Raw genomic sequence first — 9,436 nt, 5'->3', positions numbered from 1 at the left:
GGCACGAGGCATGGTGTCTGTTGTCGCCGTGGCCCTGGCAATTGAACATTGGTGATCTGGCTCCGAAGTGATATGGCCCAGTGGGGTATCTCAGTGGCGGATCACACTCACATTATTTCCTTATATGCTGACAATGCATTGCTCTATGTTCACCACCCAGAGAGGGTGATACCCACACTTTTGGACGTGCTGTCCTCATTCGGAGTGTTTCGGGGCTACACGTTAACCTCCAGAAATTGGTTATCTTCCCACTAGCGAGACTGTTCGGGGTGGATGCTGCAGCTCTCCCTGTCACGGACTTACGGTGGGAATGCAACCACTCTCGGTATTTAGGTACACAGGTTGCTCACACCCCGGAGGCTAATTATGCACTGAACATGGAAGTGGTCATTGCCAGCCTAGAAGTTGCGTTTCAGTTCGATTATTGCCTTCCTCTCTCTGTTATTGGACAGGGGATCTGAGCAAGATAATTTTGCTTCCCTGGTGCCTCTATTCTCTCCGGAACTTCTTATACTGCATCCCATGGGCTACCTTCGCCACCTTGAATAGTCTCCTAATTTCTTAGGTATGGGCTGGTAAACTCAGTAGGGTAAAGCTGGAGGTGCTGAAGCTGGATATGGAATTGGGTGGTTTGGGCCTTCCAGACCTCAGCCTCTATTATTTTGCAGAGTTATTCAGTACACGGCACAGTGGTGGGCTGAAAGTTAAAACATTGAGAAAGCTTTAATTGATGAAGAGGGGCGCGGAGGCGGACCTCCCAAGATGTCTCAAGATGGGTTCATAGTTTCCTCCGAATTACCCATTCATAGTCCATCAGTTGCAGGGGTTTGGGCAAGGGCAGTCACCTTTGTCCTTTGCCCCATATGCTCAGCTGCTCCCCCTCCGTTGGCTCCATAATTTCCGTCCAATACAGAACATAATGGACATTATGCGGCGGCATGCTGTGGGGGTGTTAGACAAGTTGGGATCTATTTCTCAACAGGAACTTCTTTTCCTTTGCAGATGCAAGGGAGTGCTGCCAAGTACCGGATGGTCAATTATAGAAATACACAAACATTTTGCGTACAGGCTGCAAATTATGGGTGGCTTTCCCAGATGAGCCTGAGAAATCATGCACCTTCGATCCAGCTCCTCTAGGGGGCTGATCTCCAGTATACATAAAACTCTGAAGGTGGACCATAGGGTTGATGTGTCTAAGATGGTTGGCATACCTGCTATTACCCCTTCCAGATGGGGAATTGCAGAGAGTCTTTGCGCAGGAACAGGAGGTAACCAGTAACGCCTGCTTTAAACTCTCACAATTTTATTATCTGCATTGCACATATCAAACACCTCAGCAATTACCACATTTTAATGCAGCACGCCTGCCAACGTGCCCCCAGTATGGTATGTAGCCAGCGGCGTTCCTCCACATGACTTGAGATTGTGCCTGGTTGCATTCCTGAACGGAACTGTTGCGAGTGCTGTGAGATGTTATGGGGGTCCGAGTTGAGGCTTCAGTTAACCATTGTCTTCTGTGTGTTCTCCCCACCCCAAAAGTCAGGTCCCCTATCCGTAGGGTGACCAACTGGCATTGGTGAAAATTCAGGACGGTGAGTGTAAAAATTCAGGACAAAGGGTCAAAATTCAGGACACAAATTAAGGACAGGAGGTCAAAATTCAGAACAAAACTTCAGGACAATTGGATACATTTTACAGACACCTCAGAGGTCGCGCAATAGTATATGAGTAAGCCCAGCCATATCCAATCATATTCAACCATTTGCAAACCTATCCATCATGTATCCTTCCATCTACCATTTCACTCATCCATCCCTTTATACATCCTTGCACTCATCCATCCATTATACATCCATCCACCCTTTCACCCTATCCATCTGTACACTCATCCATCCACTCTTCTACCCATCCATCTATTCACTCATCCATCCAGCCATTTACCCTTTCACCCATCCAGCCATCCTTTCACTTACTCATCCATCCACCCAGTCAATCATCCTTCCACCCATCCACCCTTTAAGTCATCCATCCATCCTCCCTTTCTCTCTCCATCGACCCTTTCACTTAGCAATCCTTCCTTCCATCCATCCACCCATACATCTACTCATCAACTCATGAATCCATCCATTGACCCTATCACTCATCCATCCTTTCTCTCATCCATTTATCCTTTCACTCCTTCACTCATCTATTCATCCTTTTGTCCATCTACCCTCCCTTTCACTCACTCATCCATCCTTACATCCACCCTTTCACTCATCCGTCCATCCATTCACCCTTGCACTTATCAATGCATCAATCCATCCATCATTTCACTCATCCATTCATCCACCTTTTCACTCATCCATCCTTTCACTCATACATTCCACCCTTTTACCCATCCAGCTACCCTTCCACCCATATACTAAGCTATTTACTTTTCTCTCTTCCATCCTTCCACTCGCTCATCAATCCATCCATCCTCTCTCATTATCCATATATTAAATCTTCCATTCATCCATTCACCCTTTCACTAATTCATCCAGCCATCCCTTCACTTACTCACCTTTTCATATTCATTTTGAGCTGAGCCTTTCTGAGAGGAGGCCCATCAAGAACTTCACCCTCGCTGCAGGAGCCATTCCAGGACTGGGACAGAAGGCACTCATGGCAGAGACAGGATCCACCACAGGGGGGGACAGGAGACATCACAGGTGGGGAGGGGGCAGGAGCCATCACAGGCGGGAAGGGGGGGGGGATTGGACATGAGCCACCACATGGGAGGACAGGAGCCATCACTGGGGTGGGCAGGAGCCATCACAGGAGGGGAACATAATCCACCAGGGTGGGCACAGGGGTGGGCATGCAGTATTCTAGTATCATCTTGGTCTCTTTCAGGGTGGGGTAGGGCTCCTCAACCCCTCCTGGACAAGACAACGAGAAGACAGGCTCTTTCCAAAATGTTAGTTTTGCCATCCCTCACTGTACTCACAGTACTTAAAGGACATACTCCAAGAGAACTGATTTAACTGATTGTCCTCCATACTTTGTTAATCAGTGTGGGTGCGATTGTGCCATTTCTTAATTTTATTACATTATAGACTGCATGTTTGAAGAACCGAGGTTTGTTTACAATTTAGTGACAGTAATCAAGATCTGTGAAGAGAACCACTGCTGCATCGGTGTAATCAAGGCCGGTGCTAGGATGTTTGGGGCCCTGGGCAGAAAGGGAATGTGTGAGGCCCCTCTAAACTGCAGAGCGCATTCAGGACTGTTTGCATCTCAATAGATGCCCCTGCTCCAGAAGCTGCAGCCCCTCCCTCTCAGTCACCTTCAAGCACCTCTTAACAGCTCATCAAGGGCTGGAGGTGTGAGGGTTGCCATCCCGCTGTGCCTCTCCAATGCTGCTGGGTATCTGAGCTTTGGTACTGCATCGGAGTCTGTTACACCCGACCTCATCAGCATCGGAGTCAAGAAGGGAGGTGGGTGGAAGCTGTGCTTTCTTTAGGGTGGTGTGACAGGTTAAAATTATGAACAAATGGCATCCGTTAAAGAATCCTTCACAGACAACGGACAGGCGCCGAAATTATGGACTGTCCTTGAAATTTACGGACGGTTGGTCACCCTAAATGCAAGTCTTTAGGGTGGTGCCCGGTTAAAATGACCGACAAATGGCGTCTGTTAAAGAATCCTTCACGGACAATGGACAGGCGGTTGAAATTATGGACTGTCCGTGAAATTTACGGACGGTTGGTCACCCTATGTATGCAACATAGATTTGCCCTTCTGGGCTTGTAATAGCTAAACGCCATATTGCAATACACAGGACACACCCCACGGCCCCCAAATGGATAAATGGATGGCTGATTTGAGTGAATGGGCGATGGCTGAGGAGCGTCGTCCACACTTGCGTCGCACTGACGAGAACGTAGAATGTGACATAGAGGCTTGGGAGGATATGTTGGAGAAGCTGATGTCGGGTGAGGAGTCAGGAGATACAGCAGGTGCTCTTTCCCAGGCTGCAGGATCCCCCTTGCCCAGATTGGCACCAGAGAGCAACCCCTCAAAAGTTTGACTGCTTCTGTCAGGAGTCTGTGGGCGTGGGATACATGTGGAGGGGGAGATATCAGTGGCAACGCTAAAGGTGAGAATGACTGTGATCCCTGCAAGTGTCCAGTGGACATGTTTGAGACAGGAGGGGCTCCTCGTGGCTGCTGGATGTTACTAAGGTCTAGATACATCATAATCCTGTATCGATGGGTTGGGCCATCCATTGCCTGCTACGCTGTACCTACCCTCCAGCTGACCCCTATTCAGGACGGACAGTTGTTTTCTGTGGAAGCCTGGGGCCCCATATCCTGTGTATCCTACTCCTGTTCCCTGTGCTGGGCTCCTGTGGGTGATATAACCTGTCTCCGCTCTGTCGCTGACACAATTGTTAATTATGGTTATGTTTTTCCTTGGATGGTTAATTTCAAAAGGAGTGGTATTGTACACTAATGTGAATATGTGTGTTGTATTGTGTTGCCCTGGGCTGGGAGTGCCGGCACCGCACCTGGTTCAATGTAGATACTGCATCAGAAGTATTCCGGACTGTACGATGCTCTTTTCACTGCTCCTTGTCCTTGTGAGACAACATGTGATGTAACTTTTTGTGGAATTCTGAATAAAAAACAAGCTTAAAAAAGTGCAATTGCATGAATTGTAGCATTACAAACTTTTATTAAGAAGAAAACGTCTCTTTTTCCTTGAGCTCTAAAATATTGAACAAGGCCCAGATCAACAGATGACTTTAGCCAGTTGATTTTTACAGTGGCTGGACCAGGATAGATTGTTTGATATAATAGCTCTAAAAAAAAAAAAAAACATTTTACAGTCTCAAGACCTTTTTTTTATTAAAGTGCCATGTCCATGGGGCTGCAATCCATAAGCCCTCATAATCATTATCATTGTTTTATTTGCATTGACCAAAAGATTATGTGACTTTCAATGAACTGCTAATGCATTTAACTGCCTGTGTAGTCCATCAAAACCAGATCGTCTTCATACATTAATGCAGAAATATCATAGTTTCCAAATTTTGGAAAAAGCCCAGGAAGATTGTATATACTTTGATAAATCTGATATGTCCAATGAAATAATAAGGGGCTAATACACCTACTTGTTTTAAAATGTTCCTGATGGGTAGTCTAATCGGGGAAGATGCAGCAATACTATCGCTGGGCGTGGGTCTGGCCTTCGGCACGGTCAAATGGCCGAACATGTTCGCTGTTTTAGAGCACATGGGGGTTGGGCGGAATGTTATCGAATGGCTGCAGCTGTTATATATCGCACCTTTGGCCCAAGTCGTGGTTAACAGGCGAACATCAAACACCTTTATGTTAAATCGGGGAACAAGGCAGGGTTGACCGCTTTCTCGGCTGTTGTTCGCCATGATACTGGAGCCCTTGGTGAGTTGGATATGCGGGGACCCAATTATAGGGGGCTACGATGGACAGAAGAACGCGAAGATAGTATTTCGCTCTATGCAGATGATGTTCTCTTAATAGTAGTGTCGCAGTGACCCTCCATTGATAGGATACTCCAGATCTGCTCCACTTTCGGTAGATCCTCTGGAAATACCATCAACTGGTCCGAGTAGGTGATGTTCCCCCTGCGGGGGTCTGCTCCTGTCCTGCCTGCAGGCTGCGAAGCTAAAATTGTGACGGGAGGTTGACATACTGATGGGTATTCCATTTGAAAACTGATTTGTTCTTCCTAATAATATGCATACCTAATTATTTGTATAAAGATGCCTTTCAGGAAAGAACAGAAGATCTGGAATATCTGTAAGCTATAAATGTGTTCCATAGCCTAGGACGGTCCACACGATCAAACATTCCAAAAGGCTGTTACAACCTTTAAGGAGAGAAGAACTGGCAGGTGTCTCTCACTCCGTCTTCACTGAGTTAAAATTCAGTTGAAGGAAGTGAGTGGTAAATGTAGATCCCCACCCTGCACGCCTGAAAATAATACACATAAAAAGTTGCATTTATTATATATTATTGATCTACAAATCCTGTGCATTTAAATAATTGCAACTATCATAAATAGCTCAGCAATAGTTATATAAATCAGGGCAAAGGTCAACTATGCCCCAATTATAGTTCACCACACATCCCTATCCTATTATTTCCACATAAGTTGTTTGTAACCAGTCCTCTAATTGCATGGGTAAGTAAGTTTTGATTTGTATGCAAATATCCTAATATGCTAGTTTACTAACATGCCAAGTAATGCTATGTCTGCCCACATTCTTTATGGCTCCTTCCGGCTCGAAGACAGAACTCTAAATTCAACACTTCCTCCAGCAACCAGTCCGTGAGTCTAATATCGGCCCTTTTACCATTACTTTACACACCTGTTCAATAAAGCGAGGAGGGGTCAACTCATAACTGGCTCAGCTATCATTATACAGGATACTTTAACAATACATTTAGTTAAAAGTATATGTGGAAGCGTACTATTATTTCCTTCCTACTTGCTTTAGGACAGAACACACAAGATATTTTCTCTAGTAGCTATCGCCTCAGCTGCTGCATTTACAAATAATACAAGCCCCAGAGAATGGTATTCATCCTGCTGTTTTTGTTAGCATGATTTAGAAAATACACGACAAAGGACTCGTTTAATAGCTGCAAAATAAACAGGACAAGTTGGACGCACAGCACCTGAATGCAAATGGCAATGTTAAATCTGCATGCATTACATTCAATCATCCCTGTAATACGTGCAATATTAAAAACATAAAAGTCATGTCACGCACGTCAGAGCCCAGCGCTCCATGTAGTTAGACGTGTTTGTGATGTTGGCATGCTTCGCTTCCTAAGCACCCCCAGGTCAGGAGAGGAGACTGAGGCCTCGAGGGCTCACGGTGGGTTTAGGGACACCTAGGGCTGACAACATGGCTCCATAGGTGATGATTCTTCCACTGGACCCTAAGCAGTGTTGACGGTTCTTTTCTTGGAACAGCAGCAAAGATCTCACGATGGTTCCACTGGGCCTTTCAAGCAGGTGGGTAGTTGGCCTCTTTTTCGAGGCAAGCTCTCCTCCGCAGGGCGAACTCCAGTATCCCTCCTCACAGCAGGCAGGACTCTTGACCCCCAAGGCTCTGCAGCTGCCCTTGTCACGGGGATCTTGATCGAGCCTCAGTCTCCAGCCTGAAGGAGCCAGCAGTCAGCAGAGTCTGACCTTGGAGCATAGGGGCATATTAGCAAGAACCTCGTTAAAATATCGCCATTTTAGCAGCAGGAAACTGCCGCTAAAACTGCGATAATGGGCTTGCTAATATGCATTATAGAATTCCAATAGAAGCCCAGGTTACATGTGCAGGACATCTAACCTGGGCTTCTATTGGAATTCTATAATGCATATTAGCAAGCCCAATATTGCCGTTTTAGCAGCAGTTTACTGCCGCTAAAACGGCGATAATTTTAACGAGGTTCTTGTTAATATGCCCCATAGTACCTTCCAAGGACACTTGTGTGCATTTCCATTTCATTCAATGAGAATTCCTGGAACTCTGAAATGGCCAAAGAGTTCTATATTTATTCGCGCGTGTAGTCAGTCAATCAGCTCCTACTTAAATTTTGGGGGCTACTCCAATCAGATCTTGCATCCATACTGCATGATCATCGTATAGCAGGGCGAGGGTCCACCGGAGCCCCTCCTGAGCTGGTACTAACTAGTTTACCAGTGTATGAAGATGAGGCCAAATCATTAATGACCCAGGTGAGGTAGGAAGAGGCTGTCGGAGCTAGAAGCACCCTGGCCAGGGAAACAGGAGGAAACCCGAAGGTAGGAATGTGACACACCCACAAGCAGGGCAATACCCTCTACGGTTAGGCGTTTCGATCCGTTTACCACGTAATACGGATCATCATCAGGACATGTGATAAATGCCTAATATATGAAAGCCTAATATATTGAGTCCCACTGGCACCCGCGATCGAGCAGCGCCTGTAGCACGAACTATCGGTCATTGACCCGTTCCTACCCTGAGCGGCCATAACCATTGCCCCCATTGTGGCTCCATTGGCGTTCCCCCGTCGGATGCAGTTATTCGGCAAATGAGGCTTTCATATATTAGGCATTTATCACATGTCCTGATGATGATCCGTATAACGTGGTAAACGTATCGAAACGCCGTTGACAATATGTGCACCTTATACAGTTGTAAAAACCTATATGTCTCTTTAAAAGTGTAAAGGTGCAAGTATTGTTCTGCTCTATATTTATAACTGTGCAATTAACAAGTTGACAGAATGCTAAGCTTTTGCCTAAAAGCCCTTTTGTGTGTTTTTCTCCACCTGCCTTTTTTCCCGATGTCTAATTGTGTGATAAGCTGGGTACAGGCTTGTGCCCCGTCTTGTATACTGTGTGTGAATTTAGTTGTACATTGCTTGACAAGTAAATACTAGACCTCTGCCTGGCTGGGTATGTCATTTACAATATAAAAACGACTGTGTCTATATTCATTGTTTTACGTATTAATGCTTGTAAGGGACCACTGTTGCCTTAATAGTATTGACTCCCAAGGTCCCTTGCCGACTCCTTTGCGTTCCCTTGTTGTCCTTAATAATAGAATATGGAAATTGGCACACAAATCGCTCTAGGAATGAGGAGGTTCCTAAACATTTACACCATCCCATCCTTTTTGAGAGACTGGGATACTGTGAACTTACAAGAAATAGTCGGTTTATCCCAGACACCTAATAATTAGGGGTGGGCGGAAAACTACGCGCGGACAGCGTAGTGGATGATGCCAGCCACACCTGCTCCCCGGGCCCGGTCCAAGCTTCCGTAACCCTAGCCAGGCCGGGCCCCGGTGGAGCCCCGTCCCCAGCGCCCGGACCCTCTGACGGCTTGCAGGACGGGGGGGGGGGGGGCACCCCAGGCCCGGCAGGACGGACGGAGCTCAAGCCCCGGGCCCGGTCCCAGCTACCGAACCCTAGCCAGGCCGGGGAGAGCCTCCCCGGGCCCCCTGTGGAGCCCCGGACCCTCTGACGGCTTGCAGGACGGGGGGGCTCACGCACCCCAGGCCCGGACGGACCTCAAGCCCCGGGCCCGGTCCCAGCTACCGAACCCTAGCCAGGCCGGGGAGAGCCTCCCCGGGCCCCGGTGGAGCCCCGTCCCCAGCGCCCGGACCATCTGACGGCTTGCAGGACGGGGGGGGCTCACGCACCCCAGGACCGGCCGGACGGACGGAGCTCAAGCCCCGGGCCCAGTCCAAGCTTCCGTAACCCTAGCCAGGCCGGGGAGAGCCTCCCCAGGCCCCGGTGGAGCCCCGTCCCCAGCGCCCGGACCCTCTGACGGCTTGCAGGACGGGGGGCTCACGCACCCCAGGCCCGGCCGGACGGACGGAGCTCAAGCCCCGGGCCCGGTCCCAGCTACCGAACCCTAGCCAGGCCGGGGAGAG

The sequence above is a fragment of the Lissotriton helveticus genome, chromosome 1_1 (genome assembly GCF_964261635.1).
Source record: "Lissotriton helveticus chromosome 1_1, aLisHel1.1, whole genome shotgun sequence".
Taxonomy (NCBI): Eukaryota; Metazoa; Chordata; class Amphibia; order Caudata; family Salamandridae; genus Lissotriton; species Lissotriton helveticus.
The sequence above is the reverse complement of the archived record's forward strand: the minus strand, read 5'-3'. Positions refer to the sequence as shown.